Source organism: Calonectris borealis, chromosome 2 (genome assembly GCF_964195595.1).
Source record: "Calonectris borealis chromosome 2, bCalBor7.hap1.2, whole genome shotgun sequence".
In the NCBI taxonomy this organism is placed as follows: domain Eukaryota; kingdom Metazoa; phylum Chordata; class Aves; order Procellariiformes; family Procellariidae; genus Calonectris; species Calonectris borealis.
The window spans coordinates 107,900,465-107,913,387 of record NC_134313.1 but is presented as its reverse complement, the minus strand read 5'-3'; positions in this window follow the sequence as shown (position 1 = coordinate 107,913,387).

The window sequence follows — 12,923 nt, the reverse complement described above, 5'->3', positions numbered from 1 at the left end:
CATCTCCAATAAAAATCTTTAGTTCTACTGTATCCACCAGATTTTTCTGGATTTAAGCTAATTAAGGGAATATTTCTACTTGTAACCCTTATTTAAGGTCTTAAGCTGCCATTGAAACAGGAGTTAAGAGATGAAATGCATAATTGCCTGTGGCATTTAATTGTTTGAATTTACTTTAGAGATTCTGCTCACCTCTGGGCTCTCTGGCTAGTGTTGCATACTAAACCCACCCCAGACTGGGTCACATACCACTTGCTCTTTGCGTTGTTGTTTGGCAACTGTCCCTTCAAGTCCCCACCAACAAGCATAGCACTTTCCCGTCACATCCAAAATTTCTATTAGCTCTTCAACTCCAACGAGTCTCCAAAAAGATTTGATGTCTTACTTGGGCAGCTGCTTGCTTCACATTTACCAAACTCTCAGGGCTTCCCCTGAGGCCAGGCCCCACACAGGACCAAAGGCTTGCATGGCAAGCTTTTGACCTTGGGAAATCCCTCTTGTGGGAAAGATTTAGAAGCAGCTGCCCATCCAGCACAGACCTACTAAAACCCCAAACTATGAATTCTAAGATATCAGCATGGCAGGCAAGCTAGAGCAGCTTGGGAGTGAAGATCACTTAGTACAAAAGCTTAAGGAATTCAATTTCAGCTGATTAACACGTAGCAGATGTAGACAGATTTCATATACCACGAGTCTGTTCACAACAACTTATCTTATTTTTACTCTTTTAACAATGTTCCTTTTTATGATAAAATAATTAGCATTCAAGCTTTCATACTTGTGCCATGTTGTAAGAATAGTATGCCTCATTTCTACTGAATCTCCCATGCCTCGCTTTTGGAAGTTGTACTCCTACCCAAATCCAAACTTTACCTCTAAATCTTTACCTCTGAATCCTAACTTTACCTCTAAAGAAAACTCATTTATTTGTAGAAGGCTTGAAGCTAGACTCCAGGAAAGTACCCAGATAAGCAGTGAAAGCACTAAATCAAATTCATGGTAGTGCTAGACCAATGTCAACATGGTCTAGCCTAACACGAGAACCTCTATTTTTTCAGGATTAGCATACTCCATTTGGACAGGAGCCTCAGAAAACATTGATACTCAACATCTTGTGCTTCTCTTATTTGTGTATGCCATTTTCTATAATCAAATGATAGAAGTTTCACAAAGAAAAAACTTATAAGCTTTTCAGCTGAATATGGAAAATGTGATTTTATACATTTAAATGCAATCATTTGTGTTCACAAGAGATCTAACTGCAACACTCAAACTCAGAATAACTCAATTTGGGAGTTAAGTTGAGTTTAGATAAATTTTTAGTACCCAATCATGTGTACTAAAGGAAAGGGAAAAAACCCAGATTGTACTGGTTTTCAGTACAGTCAAGCAAAGCCAATACGCTCAGAATTGATTTAAATGCTTTAGTACGGAAACTGGCTTTGATACCCACTGTGGAAGCAAAATGGAAGCAAGCAGGAGAAAGCACTCTTCAAAGAATGGTTGATCAAACAGAATTTTCTATTTCAAAGGATTTTATTTTAACTTACAAACTATATATTTGCATGTTTCTGATACTATCCATAATAGGGTATACTTATTAGGGATGCTGATACAGTATAATTGAAAAAGAAACCCATGTTTTCCATGAACAAAAGCTTGTTAACTATGTTAAGTATAAAATGTTCAGAACTTCTCAGAGGCAGAGAGCTAAGAGGAAAAATTCTGCCAGAAATGTTCACTATGTAGGTTGATCGTAATTTTCACCTGTCTTCTTTTTTATTCAGGTTTCCCTATCTTTTTTGGTTTTGCTAGGAAAGAAAAAGAAAATAATGTTTTAATAGGGGGGGAAGGGAAGCAAACCATGTATTTTGGATACCAGTCCTGAAAGCAAGGATTGTTTTTGCACCCAAAATTAGGATGTTGTATATCTTATTGCATGTCTTGGTGTAAGAGTTACAGGAAACCCAGCAAGTGAATAAGTGCAGTCCCCTTAGTCATTTCCAATGACACTCCGTGTGATGCAACAAGAAGGATTTTGCAGGATGGGTTAAAACAAGTATCTGCAGTGAAGAAAATCAATGTACACAGAATCTCTAGGTCCCAAAAGCATACAAAAATTCATGCAGATTTTTTTCCCTCTCTTCTACTTCTGGAAATCATTGAAGTATATTACAAAAAATTACCAAGTCCTGGATACAGCTGTCTACACACTGAGAAAATTAATATGCACAAATTCCATAAGGCAGTGTATAAAACCAGACTCTTCTTCCTGCTCACTAATGACTAATTCAGATTAAACAAAATTAATAAATATTCCCGTTGACTCCTTCAGGAACTGAGGCCAAAGAAGAATTCACCTCTCTTACCCCAGTAAAAAGCATACAATCTGACAAAGTTTCAATCTGACAATAAGTAACACACAGATTATTACACTTTTATAGAGATTTGTTTAAAATATTTTATTAGATTAGTTTATAAAGGTTTGTAGTGCAGAATAAAAGTATGGTCTAACTTCTATTATAATCACTGCCAATATTACCTTCCCCCCAGCACCAGTCCAATCGAGCCGGAAAATATATCCTCCTATTATCATTGTTATATGTGTTAGATATGTGTATCATCACTGCTCCCTGCAACTCCAGTTAGCAAAGAGAATATTTTTACCCATGAGTTATAAAAATAGAGAAGTAAAGACGTGGTCCTAAACTGGTAAATGGCCTTTTGCACAGGAAAATTATTGATATTTTTCCAACTTTTCTCCTGGCACAGTTCACTTTTCTTGTTAAATCCATCTGCTGCTTTCATTTACTTGCTATGTAATTAAGCAAGTCCCTGTTCCCCATGTGATCTAAGTTTTGTACTTTGTGGAAATGAATTCTTCATGATCATAAAAAGTCATAATGATAACTCTCTCACAATTGGTATTTACACACACACACAAACAAAAATACCATGAAGCAAGAAATGCCAGAATTAAGAAAGTGCATTTTTTACTCTGCTGAAATTTGAAGTTTACACAAGATTTAATGGGTTTCCCCATCCCCCGCTTTGCTCTTCAACTCTTCCTTCTTCTTTCTCACACAGAGTCTTCTTCCTATTCTTCACAGTTTCAATGGCAACAATGAACAAAGATGTCTTGAGAGAGCCAAGAATAATACACTGTTGTTGATCTGTACTCATAAGTCTCACTTAATGATTTTTTTTTCTTTTGCTTACTCAAAAAGTTGAAAACTCATGCTTCACTAGGGCCATCTGTGGAGTTCTTTGTTTGGGGATTTGAGAAGAAGCCAACGCTTTGCATATCCCGTCTTTGAGACTCAAATCCCAGAGGTATTGCAGAAGTTCAGCTAGGGCTCAGACTAGCATAAAGTCACTTTTCACAAGAGACCCATCTCTATTTGAAAAATAAATAGCTAACTAACTGCTTAGCTGATAGACACTGTTCCTGAAGAAGCTGTATAACCTAACCTACTGTACACCTGCAAACTGAATCTGGCAAGTTAATTAACACAATCAGTTATAGATGTTCAGATATTTCTCTGTCAAAGGGTTTGAAGGGTTGGCTCTAGAGTCTGAAGTTAAAATGCCTGTAGTAGCAATGATGTCACCCTTGTGACAGGCTTTAACTGGAGCAATGAAAGGAGCTGTTATGTTTCTCCTAGCTCAGCAGGTGTGAAGGCAACACAAAGGACATTCACAGAGGAATTCCCTTACACGAAACTTAATCAGACTCATTCTGAATGTTGCACACCACTGATTCCACTGCCTGAGGAATGAATGGCAAACGAATGCTGGTTCATTATATTTTGCAAATACTTCTGAAGAAAAATATGTAATTTTGAAAAGTTACCAATTCTTACTATCACTTTTATTTCATCTCAATTTCATTGTTACTTTTCTTTTTACTTCTGCTTGTTTTCTGATTCATTTGCTGACCCTTCCTAAAGTCCTAATTGTCCTAAAGTCCAATTCATTTTAATATGTTTAAGCCTGAATGTCAGTTGAGCATTTTTGCTTTCCTTTTAGTTTACTGTAGCTAACTTTATAGAAAGAAAATTCAGAGGGGGTGGCAATACAGCCCAAAGCCGTAAGTTCAGATTCAGATCAAGACCTTCAGTGTTGATGAATATTTTGATGCAGCTCAACAGTAATCATCTCTAGTTAAAAACTGCCACTGCAGCTGGCATGAACTGTAGTTTCTGCTTCTTTTTGCTTGTCTAAGTTAACCTTGTTAATTAGGGTATGCAATATAAAAATAGATTAACTAAAAAATGAAATTAAACAAATACATTTTATTACAATTTTTTATGTAGAACTATAATTTTCATTTGAGGAAATACTTGAACAGATTCCTAAATTAAAATAAATGCATCTTTTGAATAGACAAAAAAATAGAAAGCACTTTTGCTATTCTAACTAAAGAGCAGCTGCGCTTTCCAGTTCGAGATTGCTAGGATGACTATTATATGCTGCAGGACATCATTTGGTATTTCTTTGATTCAGATTCACAGGCCTAGCCAGCAAATCTAAAAGTTCATCACTTTGAGAAAAACATAGCCACTCTCTGAAAATATCACAAGAAAGACAGCACAAAGGTTTCATCAGGATATATGTTCAGTATGGTTTTATTTGCAATTCTCATAATGCAGTTAAAGTCCTAATCTGCAAGTATGAATTTTGACGTTGCAAGTAAAAGACTTCCGTTAAAAAAATGGATCACAAACAAAATTCTTTTCTTTGTTGTAAGTCTTTTTGTATTCTTTACTTGATATGAGTTACACTAAAAAACCCCAAAATATCACAGAAGAAATCAAACATCTGTCATACAGAATCAAAAAATCCCCTAAAAAGCAACCTACCTCCACCTTTTTATTTCTAAAAATAAATTTTGATGCACCTTTTTTTATGTACACTATTCTTAAAAGCCATCTCCAGTTTCTGGTACTTCTGAGATTGCTATCTCTTTGAATAGTAACTAGTAAAAAGGAAAATGAGTGTGTATTTCAGGTATTTAAATATATAATTACCTGCCCATTTGGACTCTAGAGCACTGAAACTGGGGTTTATGTTCAACACCAGAAAGGCAGTGAGTATAAACACACAGTGCTACTCCATTTTGTGACATGGCCAGTGCATGGGTGATCTTGAGAAGGGTAATTGAATGAGACCCCTCCCCAGCCTTTCTTTAAGAACACAGAATGGGAAGAAGGCAGTCTTTGTCCCAAAAGACAGAAACTCATATGGCATTTTCAGACAAGGTCACGATTGCTAGCATAGCATTTTAGAAGTGCACAGCCATACAAAATTAAATGTTGATTTCTGTTTCTAGGAGTTATTATTTCTGCCTTCACGTTCAAAGACATGACTGCGTCATGAGTTTGGCTACATTTTCAAGATTTTTTTTGCCACCATGAGCATTAGAAGTGTTTTCTAATTAAGTGCTGACAGTTTCATAGAATCATGTATAACTGTGATGATACTAAGAAAACCAGACTTAGTGAATGGTTTTGCTTGTCTCTTCTTCTTACGAAATAGCAATTGCAAATCAGACAGCTAATGCAATGTAATGTTAGTGACTTCACAGTGAGATCTCAAACAAGAAGGAAAAAAATATTTACATTTTCCAAGTCAGCTGCATATTCCCTAATTTACCACATAAAATTCAGTAAACTGGACTAAAGCAACCTCAGACTCATTAGCAATTCTTTTCTAGAACACATCAAAGAGGAAAGGAAGTAATTACGCAGCACTAATCTTTGAACTGGGAAAGAAGAAGGCAATTTCAACCCTCAGGAAGAACACTGAGGCAAAGAAACAGATATTTGTAAGACCTAAAAAAACCCAAGGAGACATGCAAAGAGCCAACTGTATTTTGTGAAGAACAGGGAATGTGAAATCCATCTACTATTCCAGTAACACATGTTATCAAGCTGTATGAATAGAGAAGAGGCAACTACAGTTAGAAGACTTAATTTTTGTAAGACTTATTGATATTATTTTTCATTACATGCTCATGAGCAAGTTGAGAAAAGCACAGTCTAGATGAATCTATTGTAAATGGTTAATATCTGTATTCAGAGTAATAACTATTACTTCTCAACAAAAGGGTTTCTTCATGTTTTAGTTTAGGTACTTTACTATTCTTATTAATGAACCAAATAATAAAATGCTGAGCGCGTGCTTAGTATTAGTGCCCTCAGGGTCGGAGGAAGTGCAAGTAAGCTGAAGAACAGAATAGAATTCAAAATTACTTGGGCTAACTTGAGACATGGTCTGAAAAATAGTAGAATACAATTCAGAGAAGACAGCTAGAAGGCAAAGAAATCAGAAATTTTGAGGTAAAAGGAAAGGAAAAATTGTAAGGTAGAAACAGCTGGTTTTATAATGCTCATAGGCAGAAAGCATGAGAAACATCACCTTAGATACATGGATTGATAGAAAGACCTCACTTTGAGCAGCATGTCTAATTTTGTGTAACGTGCTTCAAGAAAGATGCAGATGATACTAAGAGTCCAAAGCTGAGCAAAAGGGAAGGTGAGAAAGACTGAAAGAAGTTTAGAGGAGACTGAGTAGAGGCATGACAATAATTTTCAAATCTAGAAAAGGCTTCTACAAAAAGTAAGAAATGTCATCTTTTTTATTTCTGTTGTAGAAAGTGTAAACAGTAATGGGTTTAAGTTGCAGAAAGAAAGATTTAGGTTAAATTTTAGGGGGTAAAAAGCCTTAAGAAAGGTGAAGCAGTGGAGCATATTGGCTTGAGTAGCTGTGTTGTTCAACACTTGGGGCCTTTAAAACTTTATTCATTTGGACTACATCATTCTGACTTTATTCATTTGGACTACATCGTTCTGCAAAGTAAATGTTTTTACAGTAAATGAGAAATAATCAACAAATATCAGTTCTATACAGGCTGTGAGCGTAAAGTACGCATTTTCTCTCATCTTTTATGTAGTACATATGATAGTTCTGAATTCCAAAGCTCAATTTTGCCAAGTTTATTCTGATAAAAAGGAGCAGGATGTACACACAAAATCATTAAATTGTTTCCAGTCAGAAAGGTTTTATACTATGGAAAATGGTATCGTTTTCCATAGTCTCAGCATCACGTTTAAAACAGCACCATGACATCTTCATCTATCCCTTATAACTAAAACTTACACACATAAAAATATATCACACACAGATGTGATCATTTCACATCTTTCATCATTGCCATTCAAATCTGCTGATAGTTTGCTGATAATATTTAAAAGATCCTGGATTTATAGTTTGCATATTGATACAGAAAGCTCATCTACAGCAGGGATTGTAGAGAGAAGAAAGGTTGATAGACAAAAATCTGACTTCAGATACAGTAATATAAATCACTGAGCCTTGACAGCTCCCTCTCTTTCCCTCTTTCTTTTCAGATATGTAAATTAGAACAATAAAAGTGAAATTATACACATTATCTTAATCAAAGCCACTCCCTCCAAAATGTTTTTCAGAAGCCCTTAGAAACACCTTATTGTATCCCTATGCTATGAACCACACTTTAGATCAAACTAGTATGGTCACAGAGTTGAAATAAGTCATTTTATTCCATAGATGATAATTTTTTTCCTAATATAGTCAGGAAAAAAGTCCTACATAAGTCAAAATAGCTTTAAGCATAGTTTATACTGTCCCACTGTATTGCTGTCTTTATTGTATAAACTGAAGCCTGTGCTGGGCATTAAAGAAGGTATTTTAAACTGCACAAGATGGAAAGAATGTTTGCTTGTGTATAATTACAAACGAGTAGAGTATGGTTTGAAAGATTTTCATCACTAAAAGAGGGCCCTTTTTATGCACTTATGTCTTGCAAAATTTTCCTCTCTGAATTAACTGTCTCCTTTCCTATACATTTCCTGTAGCAAACAAAAAGAGCTGCCAAATTTCATTCTCTGTTTTTGACACGATACCCAGCACAGGCAGAGAAAATCTCCAAAAATGATTCAGCTGCCAACTTGAAAATTGAAAGAGCTCTGACATTTCTGCACTCTGACGTTTTAGATAGAAAGGTTGAGAAATCTGAAGTGGTCAAATCTGATGAACTGAAAACATTAGGATTGTTTTTTGTTTTACTAGCAAATTAAGGGATAGGTTAAAATGATTAAAAGGGTAAAACTTTCCCACATGTGGACTTTACATGTGAGCACAAAGAAGCATAAATGAAAATATACAGAACACCATATCGTTTTAAGCCACCAGTAGTTTTTCTGAAAGACATAATACCACCTGTTTGTTTTATTCCAGTTTCTGACAAGTGCATTAGACCCTGACAGATAATGTCAGGCTATGTGATAAAAGGCAATAGTGGGTGGGGGAACCCAAATAATACCACCACAGGAGCCATCAGCCCATCAAAGGCCCATCTGCACAAGGCCAGAGGAGCACAGGGTACAAAGGCAGGCAGGAACCCAAACTGTTAATTCAGTGGAAGAAACACCCTCTCCAGTCCTTCCCAGGGCTGTCCCAGGAGATTCTCATCCCCCATGTCCAGGTGTGACATCCATCCTGATGAGTCAACCCCAGAGCATCTTCTGGACCTTGGGTCATAGGGCACCATGTGTCCATGGTGCCAGCAACTAGAGTGAGCATTGTGAGCATTTGTCTGGGTGCCAGCTACTGTACAGTGATCAGGGGCCAAAGGGCTCACATGCCTGGTTACCACTAAACAGAGAGACTGGGGTGAGCGAAACCAAATGCCAGAGACCCATGTGCCCATGGTGCAGCACCTGGAGCGGGTGTGGGTATGAGCACTAGTGAATATCCAGCCAGACTAGCCCAGGAGTAGGTGAAGTGCCCTGGGAGCTGGGGTGGGGTATGTATCTAGGGGTGAGACCACGAGAGGAGCTGGCTATCAGAGGGACCAGCAGAGTCCCAGCTGGAGAGACCATAGAGTCTGGGGGTCTCTAAGAGCAAGACCTGCGTGTGTGTGTGTTTCTATGTGGAGACCATGGGCAGGAAGCTTGTTCCTTGACAGACAGGAGTGGCCCTAAGGAGACACTTTTTATTTACAGGGAATCACACATGACTGAAGGGGTTAACTTCTGAGACCTCACTCAGCAAAGCTAAGTAAAAAACCTATGTCAAAATGTGTTATGCCATGGAAGTCTTCGGAAGACAGGAAAGATGAACTAGTATACTCTTGAATAAGAAAATGCAACTCAAAATTCTAAGAAGACAAATTTAGTTGCTATGAGTTACAAAAAGAGATGTGCTCACATCAGATGGTTCATCCCATAGTTACAGAAAGCACACTTCATTTCTACAGGTTTATTCAGCTGAAACTCCTTTATCCTCCTGCTCTGGGTGGAAAATAGCCCACAAAACAAGTTCTTCATGCAACATTTTAGCTATTGTAGATAGTAAAGTAGCCATTTATGTAACTCATACCAAGTAAAAGACATTTTGTTAGCTGTAGACAGAATGTGACCGGAGAAGAATAAAGTGTCTGCACATTTGCACCTAAACTGATGTTTCAGTGTGAGGGATTATTAGCAAATTTCTACCAAAATGATTGAAACATAACTTTCCATCAAAGTAAATATTAACTTGTGTACTTTTCCATTTTATTCAAGATAATTCTGAAGTGTTTTACACATGACTATTTAATGCTTTACATTCTATATATACACACACAAATATATATATATTTTTTTATATATATATATATAGTGTGTGTTTATTCGTCTGATCTGCCTCAGATCACGATAGTGAATGCACAATCCCAAAAAGGGAGAACAGATTCTGCATTAGATATTCCTGTATGCAAACAAGAATTCTCTCCCCTACCTGCTTCCCTGCTCCTTCCTCTCAAAAAAAAGCCTTTACCAGAGGTGATATGTTCCCCAAACTTCTAGTTTCTAGGAATTAGCATTTTCCCAGTGAAAATAAATTTTAATTAAAAAATTCTCAACCATACGTTTGTACCTACATTTAGAAAGGTGTACACATACAATATACCTCTTAATTTCTACTGGTAAAACATTGAGATGAAAGCCATGAAATACTATTACAGAAATAGTAAATGTATTCATGCATTTCAACTAACAGAAGATAAAACTTGGCTTTTAGAATATAATCACAGAATTTTATTTGACTTGTGCTATATAATTTCACAGCATATTAAAATACAGCTAACAATTGAAAACAGTGAGACTGATTATTTAGTGAAAACAGTAGTGGTGCAGGTTTCCCTTCTCTTGCTCCCACATGAAAAAAATCACTACCAGCATCACAGCGCTCGTCAGCCCTATCTGCTTGCTCTCCACACAACTTTGATTCTTGCTGGTGTTTGTTCATCTGATCCCTATCCTGGAATCACCCCTCTTGACTGTGAGCCATTTCACAGTCACATTTCACACTGCATGTGTGATGAGCATGATTCATAATTTGTTACTCCCACAGTGTGCTCCTACCCAAACTAAGTCAGTCCCTATATCTGTTTCCTATTCTCAGCAGGGCAAGATATTCAGGATGTATTTCCTGTAAGCACTGATTGAGAAGGAAGGGCTCTTCCTTTCTGTACAATTATAAGTATAAAGCATGTTTCAGCTCCCAAAACTTAAAACAAAGACTGGAAATTAGTCATCATGCGAATAGGCCCTAGCTGTGTTGTTTTTCAAGTCCTATGTCACTAGAATAATTGAATTCTCTCAATTCCCAGAAATGTGGTAATAATTAGGCTGGAAGGAGGAGAAGAGTGAAAAAAAAAAGTCAAAACAAAGACTAAGTAGCTGTGACTAACAAAACTGAGCAAAAGGAGAAATAATGGACACATTTTCTTTTAGTACCTAATGAAACTGGCAGTAGTGGTAGAACAAAGATATCATTGTTAATTCTGCACTCCTAAAATGTGATGACAAACTCATGAAAGAACAGTTCTGGATTAGGTTCAAAGTGTCACCAGAAATCTTGAAAATGAGGTGAGGCAAGGATAACATCAGTATATTATGCCAAAACTCCAAAACATCACACGATGAAAAAAACTCCTTGCTTAAGACAAAAAAAAAATTGTCAAAGCTACACAGAAAGAGTGAAGTGCTATATTGTGTGATCTTTTAATGTTTACAACAAACAACAGTATCATTATTGCAGATATACCATGGTATAAACACAGCACACAGACACCCATCAAGAGAGTATGCACAGATTTGGAGGGCATGCTGGGGGGAGAATAAGTCTGAGGTGGAACTACTGGTCATGAGCTGCAGGCACAGATATGCAAAACATAGCCAAACTATTTATTCTACTAACTATTTCTGTGATGATAGGAAGGGTTTAAATTTACACTGTTTGGATATTGTGATCTGTATTCTGTAAAGTTGAGTTCCTACTTCTCATAAAATTAAACTGTGCAAGAGTCTGTACAGTTACCAATCCTGTTTTAAGGAAATATTATAAAATAAACAGCTAGAAAAGCCAAAAGATTCCTAAGGACTTTATGATCCGTGAACAGTGAAGCTCAGTTCGTACAGGGAAGAAGATATGCCCAGTCCTGATGGACAAGAATCTATCTTTCCAGCTTAATGGAGACTCAAAATCATAAGCCTGAAGTTCATTAATTTTGTTTCTAATAGCATGTTTTAGATGAGGTGCTTCCCACATTGCTGCTTAAGTTTTACTTGCTGGATTGTGATCAGGGCAAGTCTTTTTTTGACAAAGGGCAGTTCCACTTTTGAAGAATAAAGAACATAGCAGTAATGTAAAATGCTATTTATTTGTTTAAGAAATGCTCAGCAGCTGAAAGTGCCACAAAGCAGAAGCCAAAGCAGCAGAAGAAAAGACTTGATAGAAGAAACTCAATAGCTTCTACTTCTCTTCCTTCCTGCTTTTTTCTTCCTGGCCGTATTTCAAAAATCCAAACTTGGAGATTAAAACATTCCATCATGGCAAAATCAACACACAAGAAAATTCACTGGCATGTCTTGATTATAACTGTCAAGCGTGCATAGAGTACCAGCCTGAAAAGCACACCACAGGATATGCACTGTTCAGCTTATCTACTTTCTCCTTATTTCAGTTTTGATTTTCCAGTGGCACAAATGTGACAAGGCAACAGATAAGGCATTTACTCACACTGTCTTCTGGGTTCAAATGAATCCCGAGACCTATCATGGAAATATCTGCAAACACTCTGGCAGTGACTCAATGAGTTTTAAAGGTTAAAATCCTTCCAATATAATAAGAACAACAACAAACCGCATATGCCACTGGTTAAAGGGATACATTGTTCTCACCAGACTGTTCTTAATACATCAACGATCTTTCCTCAAAGAGAACATGTGGAGCACCGGCTTCAATGAATAAAGTTAGAGGCTAGAATTGGGCAGGAAATTATTTTACCAGTCTATAAAAATGGGAACATTTCAACATTATTCCATTCAGCACCAGAACTGGACCAACATTATTAAGGATAAGCAAGAGAAGTCCCAGAAGGCCAAAGAAAGGAGAGCTGAAGTTCTTTCCTACAACTCTGAAAACATAACTTAAAAGCTCTGGTCTGCCTGGAAAATAGGTTTCTCAGTCCTAGGATGACAGATAATATACAGTGGTTGGTTACCACAGTCTCTATTTTCTCTTTGCTTTTTAAAAATGTATAAAAATGCAAATCCATTCATTGTTGCACTGAAAAACTTTACAGACAAGAGTGTGACAAAACCAGATATTTTCCTTACTAAAAAAAAAAAAAAAAAAAGAACTTATCAAACATATTGAGGTCCCTTACAGAAATCATACCCAACTCCATGCCTAATGGCCATGTGGGAGATGTATATTCACAGTAGCTGTACTCACAATACCACAAAAATACAAATAAAACCCATCTGATTACAAGCTAGTCTATGCAATAACTCAGTCTGTTTTCAGTAAAAAACATTTTCAAGTTTAATTTG